The 27,727-nt window shown below is 44.8% G+C and overlaps 1 protein-coding gene across 15 annotated transcripts in view; it reads right to left on the minus strand.

Moving 5' to 3' along the window:
* SGMS1 (sphingomyelin synthase 1) overlaps positions 1–24,559 on the minus strand; it is a 106,313-nt gene extending 81,754 nt beyond the window's left edge. For 8 of the 15 annotated variants that reach the window (XM_075505455.1, XM_075505461.1, XM_075505453.1 and 5 more), the window contains exons 1-2: positions 24,409–24,559; positions 22,704–22,821 (exon numbers count right to left, since the gene is read on the minus strand). The gene's annotated coding sequence lies outside the window, so the exon portion shown is untranslated. Of the gene's footprint in view, positions 1–7,207; positions 7,227–22,703; positions 22,822–23,460; positions 23,618–24,408 lie in introns of those variants that run through there. The other 7 variants (XM_075505463.1, XM_075505458.1, XM_075505462.1 and 4 more) reach the window with 3 other exon arrangements.
* Between the last annotated feature and the right edge of the window lie 3,168 nt (positions 24,560–27,727).

Raw genomic sequence — 27,727 nt, forward strand, 5'->3', positions numbered from 1 at the left:
TACTGCTTATTTTTACCAGTCAAACTGGTGTTTGGCATCTCATGGATCATTTTCCATTGACTGGTACCTATTCTGGCTTTACAGGAGCTGGAGAAGAATGGGATGAAAGCCAAGGACTCTATGACAAGCATGCTTCTGCTAAGGGGATGAAGACAGAAATGGTTCACCTTGACCTGCAAGCAACATCATGCGTCAGAATTCACACTATACGACTATACATGACTTCATACCCAAAAGCCTTCCTGTCAAGTTATTTACTAACTCAGAAACAAACCACAGCAGTTTAAACTTAGCTCTTCCCATTTTGCAAGTGGTTTGAAACAACAGGCCCGTAAACACATTCTACCTTTGCAAGCGTCTTTAAAAAGTAATAGCTGATACAAAGCTATTACAAAGAGAGAAATCAGAATAACTGGTTTGGCAAAAGGAGGTGCACCCTTCATTGACCAGAGAGTTGAGAAATTGTATTTCTCGTAGATTTTTCAGCTTTTAACATGAGAACAATACTACAAGTTTGAGACTTCACTAGTTGGACAATATGGTACCTGCACAGTAGTGGTGATGATGGCGTAGGAAGAAGGGGAGACCAGGATGGATGCTGGTATGCTTACCTGCTGATCTCTAAAGGAGGACGGGCAGAACAGAGAGACAGGGTCATTTACAGACTGTGCAGTCTGGAGAGATTAAGGCAAATAAGCAGGGCACAAAACCACATCTGTTGTGTGTTTCTGCAGCTCCAGCAGGGTTAAGAACATTAATTCACATTCACCTCTGCAATGTGATCCTCCACTAGTGACTGAATGTCTCCTTTGTCAGCCACCCTGCATCACGGTACACAGCAGCTCACTCTGGCCTCGCTGCTTCTCCAAGGCCACATGGTGCATTCCGTGGAGTGCATCAAATTCCTGAAGTACCAGTGGATGCCAACAGTTGTCCTGGGCAGGGAGGTCAGGGGATACTTAGCAGGACAGTTGGAGAGATGTGCTGACAAGTTTTGTGTTGGTTGCTCAAGCTTTGCAAGTAAGCTAGAAACAACCTACTTCATGAAGCACACCAAGACCTCCACTGAAGTGGAAAAAGAAAACCAAAAAACCTAAACACATTCTCTGCTCATCTGGCAAATACACTCAAAATGTGCCCAAGCAGCTTTCCCTATGTTACTGCAGCAGTTAAAGAACTTCTAAGTATACAAAAACGTGCTGTTAGCAACACTGAAATTTATAAAGGATGCTTCTTTAAGCCTCTTTAAGCTCTGAAAATATCATTCAATACTTTGTCTGTGGGCCTCTTCTAAACAGAAGATTTGCAAGATACTGACATCAGAAGAGCAAACACTGCCACGTATGCAATGCTTGGGCAGCTATCCCATTTTAACCTCCTTTTCAATTCACCTTACTGCCCAGGAAAACTTAATCAAAGAAAGGCTGTAAAATGGAAAAATGGAAGGTATCGTTCTCACAGCACCTCTGGGCTGAAGCCAACATACCCAAGATCAGCGACTACTTTTCACAGAGATTCCCTTCGGTGCTGCCATCCCACAACTAAAAGTTTGGGATTTACTTCCACTATTACAACCCTTAAATTCAGTCACCCCGAGTTTCAGGGCTTTTATTTTCATTATATCCCCATGCCACAATAAAAACCTTATAGCTGTTCTGCTACATCAGTTGAATCAAAGTGTAAGAGCAGCTAAATGGCGTGCCCCACGTCAGACAAGGCTCTGTCTGAGGCTTTGACTACTTTCAGCTCCAGGAGTTTCCTGAGCCTGTATTTAGTAACCCTCGGGGAATCTCTCATCCAAATACTTGCTCAGCCCCTCCAAAAGTGATCCCATTTAAACTCTTTGTGTCCATAACATTATCTGGCAAGGAGTCTGCCATGTCCGTCACTGTGTGGAGAAGGGGAGTCTATGTGCCGCTGCCCACTCCTCAGGATTCCAGTTACTGCCACATCCCATCTCCCATGCAGACAGGGTGGAAAGAAATCCTTGTTTCTGGGTTCCAGGCTACTTACAGATTCAAGCAGGTATGTTTACACTACTACCTAACTTTTAAGTTGTCACAAGCTGTCGGGTTTCCTCCCTCAGCTCTTTCTCATAAACAGAAGCCAGGTTACAATCCACAGGTTGAGAACACTCTTCCCCTCTGTAATAACACGTGGGAGATGTTTTAGAAAACCTTTACCGTAAAATAACAAATGCCAGAAATGTGCCTTTCCTCTGCAAGAAAAATTATACAGAAATAGACTTTCTCTCAATAGGTTCCTCCATGATTCCTAAGATGCCATACTAAGATTTTCAAGAATTAAAAGTGGCAGAACAACTGATTTTTACATTCTTTCCTGTGAGGCATCATCTCTGGCAAAGCCAAAGTATCTCAATATCCCAAAAAGCTGATCACTTTGGCCTCTAATGCTGCTAGCAATGTTCAACAAATGTCAACAACATACTTCTTATTTCCTTCAGGATTTAAATAGCCTACAGAATAAAAGGACAGAGCAGCAACCATCCCAACAGATGACAGAGCTGAGCATGGCACTGCCTGAATGACAAATGACAACGCCACTGACTAACAGGAGGCAAATGCACATCTGCTAATGTCAGTGCTAAACCATACATACCAGATCCACTTACCAAATGCATTTCTGCCATCACTTGTGGTCTACTTTTCTACAGTGAAACCTGATCGGGCTGGTGTTGAGCCAGCACTCCTCAAATACATTTCTAGCTGCTCCTACTTCCTACACAGCAATATTCTGTTTCAATTTTGGGAAGAAAAACTACTGTAAACTGTTCAATAAATAAAAATTGATCTGGTTATGGATGCCAGTAATTTTTCATACAATAAATGGCTTGGAGTGTGATACACTAATCAAAATGAACATTTAGATATGACACGTTGCCCCGCTACATCCCACTACTGGCCCTCAACTATGTTGGAGGTCCTTGTTCACACTGCAATGTTCACGGTGGCTGCATTCCAGTCTGAGGGTAAAAAGGTGGCCTGTAAGCGGTTTATACGGTATGTGAAATGCTTTGTTTATCCAAAAATATTTTAGCTCCAAGAAACATTAAAGCAAGACATAGATTACAGCACTCGCACAGTAAAGAACTGCAACTCCTACAGATATTGCCAGAAACTTTCTTCCTTAAGGCTTTACAGCTATTAGAGACTATTTTACTAAAGCAAAACTACAAACAAAAAGCAAAGCGTAATACTCAATATGCCAAAAAGGGTTGTTATAGCAAGTGTGAGAACAAGCAGAGGGCAAAGCAGGGGTGCCATTTCACTCTTGCTCACTCTGTTCAGAGCAGATCATTGTATTAATCGGTAGGAAAAACTTGATGGTGCAGCAGGGTAAACCAAAACTTATGGGGTCTTCCCCAGTAAACAGGCTCTGGAAAACCACTATAAATGTAAAGGGAGTTTTCCTGCAGCCCGGTCTGCAATTTAATTTGCAGTAGTGAAATCCAGCTAGCCAGCAGATCATCTACTACACTTAAGTCTTACAATAGTCATACCCACCTTAAAAATAAAACTCTGCCTAAAGCACGTTAGTTAGGCTGTTACTTAAGACAAGAGGAATTAACCACATCGGTCACCAGAGGCAAAAGCATGACAGTTGACAGGGGAGATTTTCAAACAACACTCACAATTCAGCACAACTCAATTATCCTAGGGTTACAGAACTGGAAGACAGGAATATTAAGAATGTTATTGTTGAAAAGCAGCAAAGAAGCATCTCCTTTTCCAGCTCAAAGCTCTTCTCATTTAAAGACATGCTCTAGACATGCTCTCAACATACTTGATTCCTGATCCCTGTTTTAGTAGAGCAGCAAAGGCTAAATCAGATATGCTGTACCCTCTTGCTAAGGCCAGGATACCTAGCTGGGTGGGGGGGAGAGCAGGCAGGGGTCAGTTATCTCCAGCCCCACTATACCAGTTCTGAAGTAGTTATTGATTAGCACATTCTTCTGTACTGTCTCCTTATTTAGCTCTGCAGTTTCCCCATCCCATAGCTCCAGGTGCATGCTTTTCCTGGGTTGTGGTTTCCTTGTTTGCCCCTGCCAGGAAATTTCCAACCACAAGCTGGCTCTGCACCAGTTCCTCACTTCCACAAACTGCCTAATTCATCAATGGACTTATCTCAAGCTACATTACAAATGTAGAATTAACCAAATATAAAAAGAAAAAAAGTTAAGCTTTTAAAACAGTGATCTGGCAGGTAATGAAATGTTTTCCTGCTCTGTTAACATCACTATATGCAGGCTTACAGCAAGGTAATACTACATACTTCTATACTTTTATGTTAAAAACCACTAGGAGATCCTGTACAGCACTGGGGCAATGGAACAGCAAGTTTTGACATTAGCAAAAATGTACATGCAGAAAAATAAGCCCTACAGCTTGATAAGCCATTTCCTTGTAAGGTACTAAAAAACACATGGACGTTCACATAGGTCTTACTCATACTGCCTTACAAGCTGGAATTTGCCTGGTGTGGTCAGAGACCTCAGACAAACAGGAACTGCAAGTAGTGAAACCCAGACAATCCAATATACAAAAAAAACTCCAAAGAAAGTAAGTTGGAATAAACTTTGGTCAACTTGGTGCTTACCCTCCACAAGGTTAACTTCAGCCCTACAAGATTGTTTTTCAAGACTAGTCTTGTGCAACGCTGAAATATAAGAATACTAGACAAGGCTCAAGAGTTTAAGCAAAAGCTAGCAAGTTTATTACGGGTCCCTGATGAGAACCCCTGGCACTAGTCTGCAGAAATAATCACAGCTTTTATGTGAGAACACAGATAATTTCAGTCTTGCTCTAAAAAGCCAAAGAGTGCATTACTGCTTAGTATTGAACAAGTTGCAAGACCAAGAGCACATCACAACCACCACATGACAGTAAAACCAAACAGACTTGATTTTCCAGTTTTTTCTTACACCAGAGAGAAAATTAGTTAACGTGAGGCATATTAAGTGCCAAAATTAGCTGGTTTGCTTAAATGCAACATACAAAACCATCTGCAGTACTTCCTGAGGTACAAACAACAAAAGCAGCAAGTCACACAAGATTTTCAAGTCTTAGTTTGGGGGGGGGGGGGGGGGGGGGGGGGGGGGGAGAACTGTACTCCACCTTTGAAAGCACAGGAGGGGCAGAAAGGCAGGCTCCTCATATACCAAAACGATCACACAGCACCTCCAGGTTTCACAAGACCCCTGCAACCTTTAAGAAAAAAAAGAGATATCTCTTTTTCTTTCTCCAAAAGACACATGCTTTACAAACCTGCTGGGAGAGAAAGCCTAATTCTGAAACACACATAAGTAGGCGTGCAAACGACACCTATCCTGTAGCAAGTTTCAAATGTGTCAAACTAAAGCCACAGAGATTTTAGTTGCTGCCAGTCAGTACAAAGAGCAATAGGCAAAGTTGCCTTGTACCGTTGAATTTACATGTCAATACTAAAGTAGACAAAGAGGTTGGAATATAAAAGCGACCTTCAGCCTCCCTGTCCACTCAAATTCTTTTCCAAACACTTGTAAAATGACACAGCTATCCCGGTTAGTCCAATTAAGTAATCGGTCTACACAGACAGACCAAACAACCACTGCCAGTGCCCTATAAGTGGTTTAAATTAGTTGCATAATAGTTCTTCACCGCCTCACCAAGAGACCTTTTCAAGTCACTGCAGAAGATGGCGGCATAGACAATAAATCTTCTCTTCACTTTCAGAGATTTACAAGGGTTATGCTCACCTCAGAGAAGTTAGAACAACTTTTTGCCTTCTCCAATCCCTTTTTTTTTATTTGGGGTCTGAATTAATTACAGGCCAGATGGCATATAAGCATTAGTTCAATCTCAGTCGCACAATGAATGGTCGGCACCCCTCTGAGCTAGACGGATTTCACTGACCAAAAGAAAGCTTCTCAACACAGTGCAAACACCAGTGCGACGGTAATGAAAGCTGAAATCTGCCATACTATCTTGTTTCCCATTCCTCCGCACAACACATTTTATTTTTACATTATAACATCTGATGCAGGAGGGAAAGAAAGGATGGGCGCAGGCACAACAGCTGAAAACAAACTTGGAAACGCCAAGAATAAAACATTTCCATTTCACGTTTAGTGACATTAGCTACACCTTCAATTCACATTCAGCATTTCTGGAACCACGGTGGCAAGATTTATACTGTCACACTGATGTCACCTTCACATGTGGTTTCCTCACAGTCACAAGCTGCTTACAAACAGCCTGTCACCATCCTTGCAAACTAGATCAAATGCTGCTTTTTTGCCTCTTGCTTACTAGGGAAACAATATGATTGAACAAGCTGGGTCGGGTATGGAAGAGGAAAATAGGGATACTGTGGCTATATATTGTAGCTCACGGGATATTGAGCAGGTGACTCCTGAGTGGTGGTTCAGCAAGGAAATCTCCAGTACAAGAATTTAGAAGTTAGTGAAGCTCTTTTATAACTACAAGTTACATGAGCCAAAGGCAGTAACAAAACTTAGCTCTGGGGAGAATCCAAAGGTCAGAAAGAGAAAGGTACAGAAGCATGCAACACAGATCTCCATTTTAAGATCACACAACGTTTAGATACACAGACAAAGTGATCCTCCAGCAGTGGCCTGCTCCCTTCTTACACACGATGCTCCCATACAGTTAAGGAACTTCCTTCTCACGTCACTGGAAATGTACACCACAGATATGCATCAAAGCAACGGAGCTACATAGTGAGACTTGGGCAGTGAGTTCCGCATAAGGGAGAAAAGCAAAGCTAAGGAAAAAGAAGAAAATTGGCCAATATCAAGCACATCTTCTCCTGAAGCGGCTTCTCTTGATAGAGCGCTAATTTTCACCTCAGACAGCTAGCGACAAAGGAATGCACACCCAGAAGTACAAGCAGACACTTTGACAGCCTGAAGCTCTGCTGCAGTTCCTTCCTCCCCTCTTTCACAGTGTGGCTTTTTCTTTTTTAAATTTAGCAAGCACAAATCTCTCATACCCACTTAAAGTCAGGGGTTAAGTGGAGCTGAAGCGAGATAGCATATCTGTTATTACACTAAACTGTCTTACATGTTCCTTTTCGCTAATTTGTGTTGGTGCCATAGTTATGAATGGGAAGTAGGAGGAAGCTGTATGTCAGTTCTGTTAACCCGAGCAGCGTGATACAGGTAATGGCACAGTAGTTCAATACATACTTGCCCTCTGGGAGTATTCAATTCCAAGGCTGGGTCTGCAGAGGAGCTTGGTGACCCAGTTGAGGTGCAGCCAGCTCCCAAGTTCAACTGTTTCCTCGGTTTCCGGAGGCCAAGCAAGCAGAGGCTCTGCTATCAGTGTGCTGGAAGTGGTTTATTCCCTCGTGGCTGCAAAACACAGCAGTTCAGCAGCAACCCTCCTGACGGTATGCTGTGCTCAGAGGAGCCACAGAACTCAAACTCCCAGTGAGGCTTTGCTGTCATCTGCCACACACACCAAATTCAGGAGAAACTTTTTTCTCCTGTGACACTGACTTGAGTCTCCTGGGAAAAAGAGATTCATTTACTCTTTTGTTGTAGTGGCCAGAAGAGACATCTGCACATATATGCACTGAGGGCAATGAATTCAAGCTGGATTTGCACTTGACTAATTCACTGCAAGTAAAAAGCAAAGTTACAAGACGATACCTGGGAGAATGACAGGGGTGCTTTAATTAGCCTACAAAGCAGTGTCTAAGAGTGGCTGATGGGCAACAATTACTTTGTGTTAAAAATCAATACATCCCTAGTCTGATGCAAATGATAACTAAATCTCAGTAAGATTGCTTTTTATGTAGGCTTAACACACACCTTAACAAGTGGCAGATGCCTTGCTAGGGACCAGGATGGAGTTGAGGGGTCATCTCTGTTGGAAGGCAGCACAATGTGTCCATAAATAAAGTAACTCAAGAAGTTCACCTGCAACAAAGTAAGTACAGCTGAACCCTAAGGAAGAAAAAAAAAAATTTTGAAACTTCTAGCTGCAAAAGTTATTCCAGCTTTCAAAGGTTCCCACAGTTCACAGCAGAAATTTGTTTCACATACTTAAAGTTTTCTATCCTTGTCTTGACCTAAAACCATCAACTTGGAAAAGGAATTTTCTGGACCACACCCCTGCCAGGCTACAGTAAGTGCTTTTTAATGTGGTTTGATTGAAATTGAAAATTGAAAAGCATTTGTGCATTGCTGCAACATCCCTCCTATGCAGTTAAATAAATGGTAAGAGATGGTTACCTCCCAGGCTTCAGGGAAACGACGATCAGTATTCTTTTAGAAATTCCTTATAAAAAAAGATACACTTTCAGAGTTTGCTTTTGAGAGCGTTCTGTTTGCTAGACCTCTGCCTTCAAGACAGAGCAAAGCCCTTTAGGACAAGCAAACTTGGGCAGGCACTACAAAAGCAACTGTGAGAGATGCACTTTAAAGCTCCTGCGTAGTAGCTATTTGGCACCCCGCAAAGCCTCGGCTGTTCCACAGCAGGCTAGTCTTCCCAGAAGCAACAGTTAAATACTGAGAATTGCCACCAACGCAACTAAGGAACACACGCTGTGAGTTTAAATATATTAAGATTCTGGTTTAACTTTGACCACTTCCAAAGAGGAGCCACACAAGAAGAGATCTGATAGTCGTCCACTGCACAAACCAAAAGCGCAGGGCCGGGGAAGGCACAGCCGCAGGGCTGACAAGCACAGCCAGCTCTTCTGGATGGAGGAACTGCCATGTCACAGTCTCGCCATCACCAACATTATTTTAAAAGCCTCAGGCCGCAAAGCCAGAAGTATGAGCAGCCTAGTTTTGACCTGCATGAGCAACTTACTCTCCCTGGTGTCTCATCTGTTAGTCCTCATCATCTCCCCATTTTCACTATGCAACCTCAATGCTTTTACACTTTGCTTTGAAGAGTTTTAATATGGTTTTAGTATTTCAGCAAGAGCTCAATTCCTTTCTCCTTCTGACAGTTTCTGTGGTAAACTTTAATACTGCATCCAGTTACCAAACTGTGGTTTTTGACAGACGAGCAAGTTCCCTGAAGAAACCAAAGTACTGGATTGGAGAGGGAGGGGGGGAATTCCCTGCTGTGGTCCACGCCTGTTAAAAATACTAATAGCCAGGAGTCTGAAAACTGCATCTGCACAGATGTGAGTGATTAATAATCTCTTCCAAACAAGTTTGTCAACAAGGAAAACATTACTGGCTTTTGCACTACTTCCCTTTTTGAGAGGCCATCTCCTAATAATGCATCTGTTACTCAAGTTTTCTGTTAGCTTTATAAATGCCAAACAGCCTTTTCCAGTTTTAACAGTTAATCAAATGATTTATGAAAGGTGCAAAAACATTAAATTGGCAGGAAAGAGAAAAACCGAGCTCCATCAATGTATTTGCAAATTTGACCTGAACAAAGCAACATATTTTCTCTAAAAAATAATGGAAAAGAGAGAGGAAACTTGAGCTACATCTTCCGCAAAAGGGAAAAGTGCTGCTGGGTCTGCAGAAAGTCTTGTGCTTGGGAGCAAGGAGTCACTGTCAGTAGAAAGGACCTTCTCCCATACACACAGAAGACCCCATGATGCCTTGTTCAAAAGGGATAACAGTAACATAACACCAAAGAGAGCGCTGGTAGCATAAAAACATCGAAAACACGATATTAAACAAACCCATTTGAAAACGTCTGTTTCTGCCCATTTCTGTTGAGGAGCCCAACATGACATTAACATAGTCCTGCTATGTTACAGGGTGTGTTTTTGGAGTGCCCACTTTCAGTTCCCAACGTAAGCAAGAAATTTATGTGCCAGCAGCACCCAGGTCTTTAGAAATATCAGTAATATGACATACACCACGTTTCGGCAAAAGAAACCTTTATACTGCAGATTTGACAAGCCGGTTGGCCTCAGATATGGCAAAAGCATGGGTTTTGGATCCACCTCCCTCCAACCACAGGCCCCAAAACTAGACACACATCAGGGTCAGGAGCGGGAATCTGTTCCACCCCTCCAAAAGCCATCTGCAAAGTCTTGGGGCTCGCCAAGCAACTGCTAATTCCCCTTAATTGCTGGAATGGGACCATCCCCTCCGCAAGGGGGGAGGGAGGGGAGGCAGCCCTGCACAGCCAGGAATTGCAGCCAGCTCTCCCTGCCCTGCCCTCGAGGGATGCTTGTCCCTGACTCCAGCCTCATGCATAACATTTGCTGGGAAAAACGGATCTCCTTGAAACCCTTAAATTGTGATCCTGGTTGCACTTCTGGATGTAAACATGCAGGGTGATCTCTCGAAGAGCAAGCACGACACAGTGGCACGTATGACCTGGGTGGGAGCATAACTGGGATGCCTTCACTTGTTAGTTTTATTCTGGCTCATCGCAGACAGCTTGGTGAAAATCCAAACATGCACATTTCCAACAAGCAGGATGAGGATCCTTCCTCCTCTCCCTCGCAGCTCTGCACACTGTTTTTTGGTTGTTAAAGGAAGGGGCAGTAACCGTGGCAAAACATCCTCCCATGTCCCCCACAACCCTGCACTCGGAGGGGTGTTTGCTGAACAGCCTGACTGGGGGCAGGGTGAGAAACGACCTGGATGGCACAACTAAAGGGATTACTGTAATAGGCTTAACTGCTGAGCTGGTAGCTGCAAAAGGCACATCTGAAGTCCCAAAAGCACAAACAGATTCTGCTCTCATCAGATACAGCCGTGGGTCTTTCTACATAGGATTAAAGATGGATTGACACAAGTTGCAAAAACAGTTTCATTAAAGAAAAAAGGAAGCATTCTCTATAAACTATAACACAAAAGAAAAATCAACACAGACCCTAAATTTCTGATGCTGACCTTACCAAGCCAAGCTTTGCTTCCTGCTTTAGCACATTCAAAAACCAGCCTCCAGTTTACGCTTGATCAGCTGCACGTATTACCAGTTGTTACAAACAATCTACAACAACATTTTCATCCCATCCCTGAAATTTCTAGGAAATTAATTGTATGTGAGCATGAAAAGAGAATCCGAGTTTGACAACGCTTGCCAGAACAATATTCCTACATTTTGAGTATATAAACAACACACAAACCTGGTGACTGATCTAGCAAAGGCAGCTGTTGTTTAAATATCAAGCTCCCCTTCCCTTCTCACCTTATTGGAAGCCCCAAACACAGCACGTGGTCCCCAGCAGCAAGGCAGGGCTCAGTGGTACCTACGCCATGTGCTCCAGGTGGCGCCAAGACTCACCTTTCCCAAGCAGGAGCCCAGGCACTCTCCTTCCACACCAGCAGATGCTTCTCCGTGACTCGGCGATGGGGTCCAATTTCCACCCATGCACTCGGCTGGGGGTCCCTCACATCCCACTGCTGTCCCTGCTCTTTCTAATGACAAGTAGCTGGAGAGATCTGCTTTCTGTTTCCTTCCCTCTACCCCTCAGTTAACAGCCACCTTTCAGGGATGTCTATGAGCCCAGAGGGAAGGTGGTAGCAGCACAGGTCTCACAGGACATGACAGGGCCTTGAAAAGGTGGGAACAGTCATGAGGAGGTGGAAGACATGGAGGAATGGTGAGAAGATCAGCCCAGGAAGGCCAGAAGAACTGCTCTGAGAGGTGATTTGAAAGCGTATGATTTTTAGCTGCATTTCTGAGCTTTGTACAAACTCCCACTCACTTTGATGACAAGTACCACCACAACTGGTAGGTTTAATTGGGAATACTTGCAAACTCATGCTGAGAATTACAGAATCACAGAATCGTATAGGTTGGAAAAGACCTTTAAGATCATCGAGTCCAACCGTAAACCTAACACTACCAAGACCACCACTATACCATGTCCCTAAGCACCTCATCCAAATGTCCTTTAAATACCTCCAGGGATGGCGACTCAACCACTTCCCTGGGCAGCCTGTTCCAATGCTTGATAACCCTTTCAGTGAAGAAAAATTTCCTAATACCCAGTCTAAACCTCCCCTGGCGCAACTTGAGACCATTTCCTCTTGTCCTATCACTTGTTACCTGGGAGAAGAGACTGACCCCCACCTCTCTACAACCTCCTTTCAGGTAGTTGAAGAGAGCGATAAGGTCTCCCCTCAGCCTCCTTTTCTCCAGGCTAAACAACCCCAGCTCCCTCAGCCACTCCTCATAAGACTTCTGCTCCAGACCCTTCACCAGCTTCGTTGCCCTTCTCTGAACACACTCCAACACCTCAATGTCTCTCTTGTAATGAGGGGACCAAAACTCAACACGGTATTTGAGGTGCGGCCTCACCAGCGCCAAGTACAGGGGCATGATCACTTCCCTACTCCTGCTGGCCACGCTATTTCTGATACAAGCCAGGATGCCATTGGCTTTCTTGGCCACCTGGGCACACTGCTGGCTCATATTCAGGTGGCTGTCAACCAACACCCCCAGGTCCTTTTCTGCCTGGCAGCTTTCCAGCCACTCTTCCCCAAGCCTGTAGCATTGCATGGGGTTGCTGTGGCCCAAGTGCAGGACCTTGCATTTGTTGAACCTCATACAATTGGCCCCAGCCCATCGATCCAGCCTGTCCAGGTCCCTCTGCAGAGCCTTCCTACCCTCCAGCAGATCAACACTCCCACACAACTTGGTGTCATCTGCAAACTTACTGAGGGTGCACTCGATCCCTTCGTCCAGATCATTGATAAAGATATTAAACAGAACTGGCCCCAACACAGAGCCCTGGGGAACACCGCTTGTGACCGGCCGCCAACTGGAGTAAACTCCATTCACCACCACTCTTTGGGCCCGGCCATCCAGCCAGGTCTTTACCCAGCGAAGGGTACACCCATGCAAGCCATGAGCCACCAGCTTCTCCAGGAGAATGCTGTGGGAAACCGTGTCAAAGGCTTTACTGAAGTCTAGGTAGACAACATCCACAGCCTTTCCCTCATCCACTAGGCAGGTCACCTTGTTGTAGAAGGAGATCAGGTTGGTCAAGCAGGACCTGCCTTTCCTGAACCCATGCTGGCTGGGCTTGATCCCTTGGTTGTCCTCTACGTGCTGCATGATGGCACTCAGGATGATCTGCTCCATCAGCTTTCCTGGTACCGAGGTCAGGCTGACAGGCCTGTAGTTCCCCGGGTCCTCCTTCCAGCCCTTCTTGAAGATGGGTGTCACATTCGCTAATCTCCAGTCAGCAGGGACCTCCCCAGTTAGCCAGGACTGCTGGTAAATGATGGAAAGGGGCTTGGTGAGCACTTCTGCCAGTTCCTTCAGTACTCTCGGGTGGATCTCATCAGGCCCCATAGACTTGTGAGTGTCTAAGTGGTATAGCAGGTCACTAACCATTTCCCCCTTTAATAGCATTAAATGCTATTTAATGCTGTGCTTAAAAATGTGTCGCTTTACTGCACATATACTGCATATCAGTACTTACACTTGAGGAATAAGTTAAGTATGCAGCTTTGTAAGTACCTAAGAAAGTCTCCAGATAAGGGAATAGCTCTCCTCCTCCTTGCGGAGTTAACACTTGTCTAAGCCACTGGAGGAACAGTGCTGCCCTCACTCTGCGAATGTAGGTCATAGCAATAAAAATACCAATTAAAAAAAGAAAGGTACTTTGTTCAAGACAATCTAACGTGCCCTGTACAATACAATCTGTCTTCTAAGGGGCTGACTTGAGATCTTCATTAAAAAAAAAAAAAGTACAGCACAAATAAAATATCTGAGCTATTATTAAGCATACAGCAAGTCACTTCACATGAATGATCACACAGTAATTCACCTCTGCTTTATAAAAAAGGAAATGTTTTTAAAGCAGTCCTTAAAAGGAAACAAATCCTCAAATTGAGAAGAGGATAATACTGCCTCCAGAGAAGCCAATGAAGAGACCATTCCTCTTTTTATTTATTTTAATTCTTCCCCCATTGTTAAAGCTATAAATACAGAAAGATCAGCGTGTTCAGCTCTTTAAAGACTTCATATCTTTCACTTTGCAGTGTCTGTGGAAATAAATGGACTTTTCCTTCTTTCTAGCTGAAGTTTGTGTTGCCTCTTCTAGTGACTATTAGCAACATTAAGAGCAAAGACAAAAAGATGCAAGAACTATACACAGCTGCACATCCAAACCCCTTGTGCCTGCGAGCTCTCACCCTAAATCTTAAATCTGATTTCATACTTCTTTCTGTCTAGGATACACACCAAAGGCAAGCATACATTCACGCATACACACCACCTAGAATACTGAGAACTGGCTTTATAAGTGCTGAAATCCCCTCCTAGAGGATGGACTAGTCAAGGCTGCTACAGCACCACTGTAGTAGCATCAATATCTTAATTGTATCTTACAAAGATCAGGCACCACAAATACCCCAGTGGCATCTTGCCCATGCCCTCTGCCGTTGCTCCTCTGCTTCTTCCCCTGACACCGGATCCTTTCCCAGGCATTTCCCATTCATGGCATCTCTGCTCACTTTCAACTCCTTCTGCTGGAGGAGAACATGGTGCTCCACCAGCCCCACACCGTCTCCAGTGCCAGAGCACCAAGGCTGTGCCCCAGCTCAGAGAAATCACTGGGTATCTGCTGGGGGAGCAAGGGACAGGACTGCGCTGGGCAGACAGACTCTCATCCCAGAGGGAAAAGATCTCACAAGTCCCACACCATGCTGCACTAAAGCATTGCTCCAGCACCTCAAAACCTACCAAGCCCAGGCAAAGAGTCTCAATGGCACTTGAGCACTTCTTTCCAACAGCAGCACATTGCACTAAATGAACACGGCATAGTCTATTATACGAGAGCTACATTAAATACATCACACAAGCATTTAAGGCTGCATTGGGCTCTATCCCAACTATCCTATTCAGGAAAGTACTGGGAAACAAGCAAGTTCAGGCATTTCCAGCTGTCTTCACAGCTCCTGTCACTGCACTGGCTATTCACCGCCAGCAAGTGCTTTAGTTGCCACCTCTTACAAAAGCAATACCTGCTTCAGTTTAGTCTACTACAGATCCACAATTGCCTCTCATGGTGTACTTAAAAAAAAAAAAAAAAACAAACCAACCAACCAAACAAAAAACACAACAATGCATCAGTCACAAACAATTCATTGCAGAAGTTATTCCACTTCAGTGGTGCAGAGATTGCCATTAGTATTTTGCATGATACAGACCTGGAAGAAAAGTCAGTTACTATAGCACTTGCGAGGGCAGAAAATGCGTGGCATAATCCCACATGCTGACATTCACTGTGTTGCTATTTCCCTCTCGGTAAGGTCCTACTCTGCTATGTAAACCACAATGCATTTCTCCAAAACCTCCTGGGACACCCTTTAACACTGGAAGCTGGGGAGATGAAGAGAAGGGAGAAAAAAAAAAAAAATCAGCTTTATGATAGCCATGAATTAATTCAGCCCAGAAAGCTCACTTTGAACAGATATACCTGAACCTTTGGTTTCTCTGGGAATTGAATCTGCAGCCTCTCAACCTACAACCAGGGATTAAGTGATAGGGATCAGAGCTTACAGCTCCGAGGCTTTCACACCTCACCTGGGTCTCAGGGTGAGAAGCCTCTTCCTCCCACAAGCCACCCTGCTACCGCAACCACCAGCTCAGAGGGTAATGCGCCAGTGAAAACCAGTTTCCCTCACTCTAGGAAATTCAAGCAGTTCATCTCCATTGAACATCTGGAGTTGGTCCACATGCTGAACACATCAAAAAGATTCTTACTGCTACTTAGATGAAAACTCATAATAAATGAACGAGGATCCTTTAGAAAGTAGCACGCTATTCTTATTAGCACTCGCATGCACACTAAATGTCATGCAATTAGTCAAAGTCTTAATGATAACATTTATACATGAGCTTACACAACAGATGGTACTGAACTGTGGGCCCCAACTATGTGTGAGTACCCAAGACTACGAGGTGCAGTTACTTTTTCTGGTGTTTGAAAAGGGGTAAGGTGTATTTATTGGATTGTACATTTGTATATCCAGCTACTTTGAAATCACTTCAGCCTGTAAAGTGCAACTATGTACAGCACATCTGGAAACACAAGGCAATTACAAGCAGTAGCACCTTACCTATGAAAGATATAAAGGCTTCATTCACCTCGACACACATCGCAAGGAAAATGAATCCTTCTCACACAGTGTAAAAATTGTCTTTCTAAACCTATTTGTGCTTTAAAGTGTCCAGATATAGTTTATTAATTATATTTGTTATGCTGACTAGACAAACTATAGATTCATTTTTCTTGACATCAGGTAAACAAACTCAAATATGACTTGGATTTTCATAATTATCAATCTGTTTTGGCCTTTTAAGTTGCTATGATGAGTTTTGCACACGCAATGAGATGAGACTTTGGAACCTCCACCTTGAAAAGGTTGGAGCTTCAGTGTCCCCACAGCTGCACATAACAGGAACCCATGTACAACCCCATTCTCAATGACATCAGGATATCTTTGCACAAATACAAAGATCACACGCTGTAACACGTCATCTATGTGCTGAAAGTGCAGCTGGACAGAGGCAGGCAAAGCATTATCCACTTCACAATTTTTGCGAATCTTATGGCAGAAGGGCCAAACACTGATCAGGTTATTATCCAATCTGCAAATAAACACAAGTAATTAATTTAGTAGCATGGCATCACATCTTGCAGGCTGAATTTCAACACAAAGCTATTACAGTGGCATTGCTTGAAGGAACAGAGCAATTCCCTATGATTTGTAGTATATAGTCTGCTTTCAGGCTACAACCATGAAAAGACCAAAAAGGAAGTCCTTGACATGGAAACAAGATTCCCAGATCGTTAACGAATAAAATGCAAAACAAACTATGAAGCCGACAAACATTTTTGTAGACTGCACAGTTATTGTAGAGTGGACAATTATTTTAAATATTTGCTCATATCCAACTACAAGTGGACAGTATTAAAGCACTATTACCAGTGTGAGAGGGATTACAAAGTTAATGCAAACAGTCTACTTTTAACCTCTTAAGTACTTTGTGCGATATTAGCAAAGAAGTCTAATGGGAAGAATCATAAAAGGATTTTAAAGATTGGCAGCCACTCAATAAAATGGCCAAGGAAAGTTCCCTGTAGGCAGTTATAAAACGATGCCAGTCAATTCACCTGTGCCATGATGAACTGTGAGTTAAGCAGCACCATTTAGAAGTTAAGATCTTTAAGGAGTAACTGGTAGTTAATTGAAACATCAGCTCAGCTGGACAGGCACAGAGAAGAAAACAGCTAACAGCCTTTTCTATTGCATATCTGGTGCACCTGTATCTTAAATATCATGTGTATCTCAGTTTCTTCCCTCTCCTCCACTCCCATTCCACCTTGGCACTGAGAAACACCGAATAAAGCTTGCAGGATGGACTGTCTCCACGCACGAGGTGGGAATCCCCCTCCCCAAAGCCACATTAGGTTCTTAAAGCAACAGATCTCCTTCCTTGGAGATTTTCAAAACCCAACTGGATCCTGAAATACCTGACGTACCTTTGAGGTTAGTCTTGCTCTGAGCAGCAGGTAACATAAATTGTCTGTGATTGCCATCTCTACAAGTATTCTCATAGCCATTTATACTTATTGAACTCTCAGCTGAACTCTGGCATTCCCTCTCAAAAACATTATAGATGCTTGTAGACAAGACACATGGTCTGAGTCTTCTCAGTGTAGATACTCGTTTTCTTGCAAGCATTCCCAAAGAAATTCTGAACAAAGTGTCAGAAGGCAAATAATCCACTTCTGATAAACGTGCTTCGGGCCCTGCTTTTGTTTTTAAAATGTCCTTTGATAAACCATCTAATTACGTTTTGAAAGGGAGAAAAACTGAATAGGAAATTGCACATGCATGAAAACAAAGGCAATATCTGACAAGTCATTTTGTTAATTTGTGGATAATTGCTCATTACCACGAAATAAGGCTTTTGCACTGTTTCATGAAGAGTAGATAAGAAACCCTAGCCCATTACTAAGTATTGCTTTTGGTAAATGCAAGCTTCTCCTAGCACAACGAGTCTCCATAAAATCATGTTTCCATTAAACACATATGCTGGCATCCCAAAAGTAGTGGTGGAAACAGAACACCGCATTCTGTAAAGTCATTTAATAGGGACCTTCACAGGCTTACATTCACCCTTTTCTGTCCATTCTTGCTTTGTTCACAGTGCTGCTTTGAACACCACCTACCCCCACACTGCTTCTGCTCAGCGCCCTGTCCCACAAATATCCAACTTCAGCATTTTGAGATGAACATATATGTTCCTCTTCCTTCCTCTAAGTCTTGTTCACTTACCTATTGGACTAAAAATGTATTCCCTAAACTCTCAAAATCACAGACCATTGGCACTTTATATTCTTCATGCACCCTCTGTAAGCAGTAAAGCTCACTCCGAGTTCCCCGCTACGTGACTCACCTGCTGGTGTTGGATTTTCACTCCCATTTAAAGCAAGCTGACCTTGAGCCCTGATGTACCATCACTAGCCGAGCTGGCTAACAGCGCTTGCGCTGAAGGCAGCCACTGGCCTTGGAGTTACTTCATCAGTGAATGGTGAGCGCGCTCTGGGAACTGTATGCCATTCGCATAGCCAAGCAGGTATTTTTGCAGCAATCGCCCTCAAGGTGCTTTCAAGGTCTTTTTCATCATCATAACAGCAGGAGTCATTTTTAAACCTTTCAAATAGTTTTAAATTAACTTCCCTGACAAAGTTTTCCAGAGCGATATAATCCAACTACATAAAATTACATGCAGAAGAGCAGGGGTGCAAGGAAGACAAAGTACAGACCTTCAGAGCAGAAGAGAAACTACAGCTCAATTTAGATGTAGCTGTTTCATAGGTATGTAGATTCAAAGCCATTCCTATGCAGTTACTGAAGCACTACCCAAGCCTTCCTAGCAAGCAAAAATCCATTCTGTGTACAAATAGGGCTTTTATAGCTTGGCACTGTGCTTGACTGCGGCGTCAAACTTTTCAATGCCTGGTAAATTTTTACTTCAAAGTGGCAGGAGACCTCATGCCAGAAGCCCATATGAAATGCCAGCTCAGTGGCAGAAGCGGTCAAAGTGTGGTATCAAGACATTCTATGGAAGGGTTTCAAGACAGATGTCTTAAAAGCGTTGTGCTATCTAGGGACGCACAGACTTATACTGCGAGGAAACCCTAGTAACAATCTTTATGACTCCTTTCCAATCAAGGGTAATATCTTTAACACTCTACCTTGCGAAAAGCACAGCAGTAGGGTCTCCTGTAGGTGGTGAGAGCTGTTTCTGTCTCTATTTAACCCTTGGTTATTTTGCTGAAGTTGAGAATAAACAAGTGTTAAATGCCAGAGTTTTTGTGCAGACTATCCTCTACAAAAAACAGAAACAAACAAAAAAACACCAAAACCTCCCAAAACAACAAACCTTCAGGTGCAAAAGGTGTTATTTCACGCATAAAAAACCCAGAAGTCAGACCCACGGACAACTGAAGAAAGCACAACAGAGTTCCAAGACCAACAACCCAAACAGTTACCCTTTCTGCATTAGAACCTAAAACTATGGCTGCAGGAGAAGGAGAAATTTAATTTGAACTGAAAGCCTCTATATTCTCTACCATTTTTATAGAAGTATTTAAGGTTAAGTTAGTGTGAACAATGACCCTAAACAGATGTTAAGCATGAAGACTTTCAACATCCTGGGTTTTGCCACATCGTAATAAAAAAGAGATAGCAAAGCCCCATCGAAACCCGATCTGTCCACTCAGGGTCTCCGCCTCACATCTACGCAAATGCACTGTTAGATTCACTTACAAGAGCAAATTTGCAAATGCTTATATGCTCTCCCATTGAAGTATTTCAATTCTCTGAATCTGCCATTTTAACATATTCAAGTATAAGACTTTAAATTCAATTAGCACAAACCTCAGTGCTCCCAACATTAAATTTGCAAGTGACATTTAATGGCATTCAACACACATGAAGCTAAGCTAATACACTAATGGATCAGCAAGGAAAATTGTAAGACACTCCAAAACATGATGCTCTTTTTTAGTCAAGGAAATTAAAGGTGCAGGCTGCACCAGACAGTAAGAGATGACGGCTGTTAAAAATCATTCTTAAACCAAGGCTGCAAAAGCTCTCCTCTCCAGATACAAACACAGCTACAGCTGCACATAATATGAGAGCAAAGACAAAAAGCAGCTGCTTTATTCAGCAAAATCTCCTTCCAAACTGCTGGGGTTTGGGGGCAATATACCTAATGTAAGGCTGTTTCAGTTCTTAAGACAGGAATTACAACTTCTTCTGCAATTTTTATTTCTGTTTCCTCCTACCTCTTTTTCTGATGAAGGCTTAGGCAATGCAACCCCACTCGCCACCATTCCCCAGACCCACACCAACTGATGCTCATGGGAGTGCTAAATTTTCCAAGCACTGTCCCAGCCAGCTGATAAGGATGCACGCTGCACCCCAAGAAGCCAGCCCAGCGAGGACACCTGAGGAATTCTGCTAGCCTGCCTTCCCACTGCACACCTGCGCCTCACCCAACTTGGTAAGAAAGCTGCCAGTTTTCACACAGCTATGCTTCCTGCATTAGAAAAACCCAAAGCTACAGCACTTCAGGGATTCCCTTAAGCCTTTTTTCCAAGTGGCAATATGCTTTGCCTTAACTCCTTTAAATAAAGCAAGCTACCTCCAAAGAGCTTCAAAATCAGGGAGACAGAAGGCAGACCATGATGGGAAGTCTGAGAGAGAAAACAGCTTTAGAGTTATGGTTAAGAAGAGGGAGATTTTTGTTTGTTTGTTTAAATCTAAGCAAACTAGCACAAGCAAAACCTACGGTTAGTGAAGATGCTTTCACAATAAAGATTTATTAGCATTTTTGTTTGAATACGGATACCAGAGCAGCACCACACAAGCTGATGAAGGAAGTATCAACAGGACATGTTCTTGCTCCTCCAACTTGGATGAATGAACTGTAAAACCAGCAACAGCAATAACTACATATTAAAAGCTGCATTTATTTATGCACACATTAGAAGACACCCATTATAGTCTCCTAAATCAGACTTTCTTTTCCCTTAACAGCTCTTGGTCAAGAGCTATCAGAACAAAGCTCAGGTGGTACTTTCAAGGATTTTTTTTCTCCCCTCAACTACATTAACACGTCCGATAAGACCAGAAACAATAGACAAACATTTTAAAGATGTTTAAATATTCACTTACGTTAATGAACTATACATAGCACAGGGAAACCAGTTACACTTAGTAGCTTATTAGGATGGATGTTCTTTTTGCCAACAAAAATCAAGCCCAAGTAACCCGCACCAAACACTGTCTCTGCTAAGCAGATTTTCAAAAGCATAAAATATATTTGGGATGAAAGTGTCACAAAAAGCCAGTAGGTTTCATGCTTTCTTCAGTCTTCTGCATTTCCCCCAGCCTTTTGCGGGGGGCAGGGGGAAGAGGACTTAATAATTAACTTGAATGATGCTACACACTTTGGGAATTCAAGCTGTATTAGAAGCCAGAGTTTCCAATCCACAGCACAGGAGTCATGCAGAACATCAGCCTTTGGAGGGCTGCCTGACCCTATCTGTGTGCTGGTGTCCTGAGTGCAAAAAGCCTCCCAATGACAACGAAATCCTCTGGAAAACATTGACAGTACATGGGAGCTTAGTTCATGACCTCAGATTCTAAAAAAAACTCTCAAAACTCAGGTTTTTGAGCTAATTTTGAGCTCACCTCTACTTCAGAGCATTTTTTCCACATACAGTTGGTTTTGATGTGTTGCACTTGAATTACAACTGAAATAGCATTCAGGTGCTCTGCTCTATTTCAGCGAAGAACAGTTTGGACCTACCTCACTGTGAAGCCTTAAAAATCTGTCCTGCACAACATGTGTCTCTGGGAACCACACAGTGAAGAGAAGAATCTCATGTCACGTTCCACAAAACCAGCATTCACAGCCATGGGCAAGCGTCCTAGTTCATTTTTTGATGGTGCTATACAGATTTTTTTTACTCCAAACAGGCCTTTCCTGACATGCTGGAGAACAAGGTTCTGGATTATTTTTGTCTGAGCATTTTTTACAGGATGTCCTGTTGCCCCAGTTAAAAAAGCCTTTAATTCAGCAATCGTTCCTTAGGGCAGGACTGAAATTGCTATTAATCTAAGGAAGTCCCAGGCCACCCATATTTAGCACACCAATTAACCCACGTTGAACAACGCAGAGCAGCAACGACCAGAAGATGGGAAGAATTTTTAAGCTGCCATCACCGATGGCACATGTGTTCTTTCTCCACATGTTCAGTTCAAGAGAACTCAGTAATTATTTAATTAAAAGCAGCACCTATTCAAGCTTGATGAGCATTGAGAGAAGCAATGATATACATGGAGAACATGTATACAAAAGGTGCTATTAACAAGCCACTGCCTTTTAAGGATACCGTTAACTCAGAGTAGTCAAACAGTATTCATTAATACCTCCAAGTCCTGAAAATGATCCACGTACTTCGATTTATTGAATTTAGAAGTGTCACAAGTTTTCATTAAAAGCTAATTAAACATGAAGAGACATGTTGTCTCTAGGTTGATATGTGAAAGATGAAAGAAGGGTGATAAATTATTTGGGAATCACAGTTTGTTGCACAGACCACAAACACAGTTTAAAGGCATCTCGGCTAAATTTAATTCTGCTCTACAGGAACAAACCCAGAAAATCAAGGCAATCTCTCTGGATTTAAAGGGGGTTTATTACCTTTATTGTAAAAGTAGCCTTTATCTTTCGTCTGCCACCAACCAGGGTTGATTGCGTTGTCTTTCCAAACTCTAAACACCTTCACAAAGCTGAAGCAATCCCAATGCCCACCAAAATACTACATGAAATAAAACAGAAGTGCACGTTACTCCAGTGAAACATCCACTCCTCAAACAAACATAGCCAAGCCCAAACCCACCAAGATCAATAGCAGAGCTTCCACTGAATTGAATTGTCAGGCATCACATCTGTATTTTATACTGGTTCACAAACAGGCATGAAAGCCAACAGAAATCATTTTCATCCACGTGGACCTGAAGTGGCAGAATGGAGCCTTAAGGAATCGCTACAAAACCTGTCATCACACCACAATGCACCAATGCTGCCGCCAGCCAAAGTGACACGAGGACGTTCATTGACATCCCATTTCCAGCTCTGCTAAGAGAGGCTGCCTGCATCAGCAAGCTTCATCAGCACCATGTCAATATGGCAGAGCTCCCATTTTTTACAAATAACACTCTTTTCTCTCTCTTTCCATCCTTGCCTCACGTATTTACAGTGCCTAAAGGCACTGAGGCCTTCTTTAATGAGGTTTTCACACAAGACAATATAAATTAGAAACCTTGGGATCAAAACAGGACCTCCAGCAGGAACACAGTAAAAAGATAGCCACATGCATTATATACCCAAAAAAATCCAAATAATCCAGCCTGTCAATCAGCAAGCAATTTCACAAGCAAACAGGGAGCACGCCCACCTGCCAGGGTGGGTGCCGGTGACGGCAAGGCCTCTCCTTCTCACCCCCCATTCTGCCTTCCAGCCTCTTCATCCCTGAGACCCTGGGCCACCACTACCCAGCAAACCTCAGACCAAGGGAGGCAGCGCAGCCCTAACACCACTGCTATGGCCCTCGAAGTCGTCAGGACAGGGCGGATTCCCTCCCCACTCGCAGTGGATGCCTCCGAGCGGGAAGCAGGCTGCCTTCGCACCCCAGTGAGCTGAGGGGACCAGGCAACCCCTGGGCTGAGGGGGGGCCCAGGCCTGGCCTGAGAGGAGCCCTAAGGCCCCACCTGAGCTGAGGGGACTGAGCTCACCCCCATGGTCCTACCTGAGCAGAAGGGACCACATGCCCCCCAGACACCCTGGGGCAGGGGGGACTGGACCCCCCACTCAGACACCTTGGGATTGAGGGGAACAGACCCGATCAGGCACCGGGGCTGAAGGGACTAGAGCTCCCCTGGGCCCCCGGGGCTGAGGGGACTACAGCCCCCTGAGCTGAGGGAGCCAGAGCTTCCCTGGGCCCCCCCGGGGCTGAGGGGATTACAGCCCCCCGAGCTGAGGGAGCCAGAGCTTCCCTGGGCCCCCCCGGGGCTGAGGGGCCCAGACACACCCGAGCTGAGCGGACCAGAGCTCCCTCAGGCCCCCGGGCTGAGGGGACCGGAGCCCTTCCCAGGGTTGAGGGGGCCTGGACACACCCCGCAGATCCCCCGGGGCTGCGGGGGCCGCCGCCGCCGCGCTGAGGGGCCGGGACCCCCGAGCCGCGGCCCGGCCCCGCCGCTACATGGCCCCGCCTCGTGCGGCGGCGGCGGCCCTGTCCTCGCTGTCACCCGCCGCGCCGCCCCGTCCCGCCGCCGCCCCCGGGCCTGCGCCCGGCCCCACTGTCCAGCCCCGCGCTGAGGCGGCGGCGGCGCGGCTCGCTGCTCACCGTGCGGCGCGGAGCCCCGCAGCGGGCCGGGTCGGCGCGGCGCGGCCGCCGGGCGGGCGGGCGGATCCCCTGGGCGCTGGCGGCAGCCCCGTGTCCCGTGCAGCGGCGGCGGCAGCAGCGGCGGGCGGGGCGGGTGGCACCGCGCCCCACGTGACCGCCGTGTCATCCCGCGCCGCCATTTTGTGTGCGGTGGGCCGGGGCCGTGGCTGATATTCTGTCAGGGAACGTCGCTGCCAAAAGCTATTTTTCCAGCGGGATTTCCCGCTCCCCTCCCTCCTCGCTGCTTGTTAGGGCCTGGGACACCGGGGAAGGCCAATTCCCGCCGTGAAAACCACTGATTTTCCTTAAAATGAGCTACTTTGAAGCTTTCTGAACGCAGGTAGCCAAAACAAATTGAAATCTGGCATCAGCATAACTTACTCCAGGCAGATGAGGCATAGCAGGGTGTGAGAAGTTCTCATACTAAATCTGGCTGGTGGCGTGACAGAGCTGTGCCAGACATGGCCTCGTCCTTCGGGAGGTGAGGCCACGCTCCCCACTGGCATGGGGAAATGTGCCCTTTCCACAGGAAAAATGCCATCCAGAGCTGGTGCGAATGGGTCCCGTGCTGAGAGCTGCAAGACCAGAGGGTGTGGTGTTGGAGCAAACTCTGGCGTCTGCTTTTATTTCAATCTCCAGGGGCTGTTCCTGGCTGTTGGGCTTATGCTCACCTTCATCGTTGTAACATCAAGAGCTCTGGCGATACAAGAAGTCAGCTGTTATTAATAACATCTTAGTTAAAATAAAATCACAGAGCAATTTGGCTTGGGAGCAACCTCTGGATGTCATCTTCTCTAGGTAGAAAGAGGGTAAAATTTGTTTCATGAACACTAACACCTCACATCCTATTTCAAACCTTGCATTTCACAAATTGTGCCTTGTTAATACAAAAAAGCTGGGATTTTTTCTATCCAAAAAGGTCAAAAGCATTTTGCGGTGCCCACAGAGGCAGTGGGGATACCTGCGTGCGCTGAGCCTGGTTTCCTGCAGGTCTGCTCCCCAGCGTGGGAAGACCTGCAAGGTCTGATTAAAACTTTTCCCATATTTCAGGCATTTGTTATCTCTCCAAGATGGTTGCTAGCCAGCAGATCGTGGAGATAGCAGAGCTGCACCACATCCCAGGCAGTAGGAGGATGAAAGCAAATACAGAAAGGACTGGATGTCCCAGTATGTCACAGTAACATAAAGCAAGAGACAGTTTTTGCTGATCTTGGCATGTAAACATATAGAAATATAAAAAAAACCCTCATGACTTATCCTAACCAATGAGTGATTGCAGACATTACCCAAGCAAAATTGAAATTAAGCTAGGATAAATAGTCATTTATTCACTGGGAGAGGTGAAACACAATGGTTTCCTGGTCCTCTGTAAAGAACTACCAAATACTGCAGTTTCAGAGCAAAAATTCTCTGTGTAATAAAACTCAAATTTAGAGCCAGTGTGAAAGTTATATTTTGATATCTGCCATGACCTGCAGCTCTTTACACTTTTTCATCAGTGCTGATGAAGAGGGAACAAGTTTTGTTTGACCTCAGGATCCAGGCAACAGCTTTCGCCCTGTGCAAACCACTTCGTAGTTACAAGGGGAAACGCAGATGGAAGAGGATGGCTTAGGAGGAGGGTGCTGGGGAAATCCAGCACGAGATTTCACTTGACTTTTCTCCCAGGCAAATAATTTTTAATCCATTTTTTCACCTGGTTGTCTGCAGCACTCATGGGCTAAATATAAGTGCATCTTTTTAATCTGAGTAGGAAACCAGAGTCTGAGCATTGTATTGGCCACTATTTTGCCGCTCTTTGCTTGACATCTCCTGGAAGTCATCATGGAAATGAGTGAGAAATGCAGATGCCACGCTGGGTCACCCAACTTTTTGGCAGAGCTGAGACAGTCATACAGGCAGAGGAGGTTTTCTCCAGGCAAATGGACTGGACCAGAGACCTCCTGAGCTGAGCCAGAACTCCTTGATCTTCTCCCATAGAGCAAGAAAGCAGCTTGTAAACTGTCTGAGCAAACAAAATACTGCCTTAAATAAGGAGTTTTCAGAGAGGCCAAACCCCACATGTATCACTTGCAAATGACTCTCCCCTCCTGCCCCCTTCCAGGTAGGTCCTTTCCTCCCCCTCGCTGTTGTTGCCACAACCTTGCTTTTAATTCAGTCGCTTCATCTTTTTTTTGGTTTTTTTTTTTTGCTGAAGACAACCCAGGAGCCAATGGCTTCAATTCTCTCATCCCTGAGGAGGGATTTATTTGTGAGTAGACTTAATACCGGCTGCTCAGTTCTGTTTTTTCCCAAGTTGACCAGGCTTAAAATCTGATTCTTACCAAAGTTTTACAAGGCTGGCTTGCATAAGCATGGTTGTGCCAGAAAGGGTTTAGGAATAGGGAACTGGGCCAGCTCACCGCTCCCTGCCTCATTTCTCCTTGGAAAACAGGAAAGCTGATGGTGAAGGCAGAGGGGACCTGCTGGAAGCAATGCCAGGCTTTGCCATTGCTGCAAGTGCCGAGCACCCACCCAGCCATGCCAGGGACGAACAGGCTTGTTAGGAGTACTGGTATGTCCTCCTTGGGCCAGTGGAGCCTATGGGGGACTTGACAATCCCTGTCACATTATATCTTTCTATTTGCTCCCCCTGTGTGATGCTATCAGGACAGGGACGTTCTTAACAGGGGTTCCTGCTTTTCAGCAGGGCGCTGTTTTCTCCCTGACTATCATTTCTTGCAACCCCATCCTATTAATGCTATAACAGGATTAATATCGTTGACGCTTCCCCCAGGGTAATCATATAATAAATTCCTCCTTTCTGGGGTTGTTCCCCTAGTATGGGCATTTCCCAGCAAATAATATGAATCTGAAGGCTGTGCAAATTGATTACTGGGGAGCCTGACCTCCCTGTTGGGGGGGGAATGACAAAGGTCTGTCTGAGAGGCTTAGAAATAGTTGTCCCGCGCTGCTGCCTGGGCTTAATCATGCTGAGCCACATGTGTTCCTGAAAACAACCTTTCCTGCCGGGTTACAACCAGTCCCCAAGCGCCAAGGGCAGGGAAGATGCTGAGAGAGTGTGCCAGCAGCAGATAACATCATTTCAGGGGGCTCCCTGAGGGATGGAGGTGCCCATGTGGGAGCGGGAGGGGATGATCCATGGCTCCACTCAGCTGGGGGTTTCTCCTGCTGGCACTTTGATTAAATCAATTAATCAAAATTGATGTACACATAAATGAATTAACAGGAAGATGCTAATAGATCATGATCATTAATAATCATTAGGCATTGATCAATG

The sequence above is a fragment of the Mycteria americana genome, chromosome 6 (assembly GCF_035582795.1).
Source record: "Mycteria americana isolate JAX WOST 10 ecotype Jacksonville Zoo and Gardens chromosome 6, USCA_MyAme_1.0, whole genome shotgun sequence".
Lineage (NCBI taxonomy): Eukaryota > Metazoa > Chordata > Aves > Ciconiiformes > Ciconiidae > Mycteria > Mycteria americana.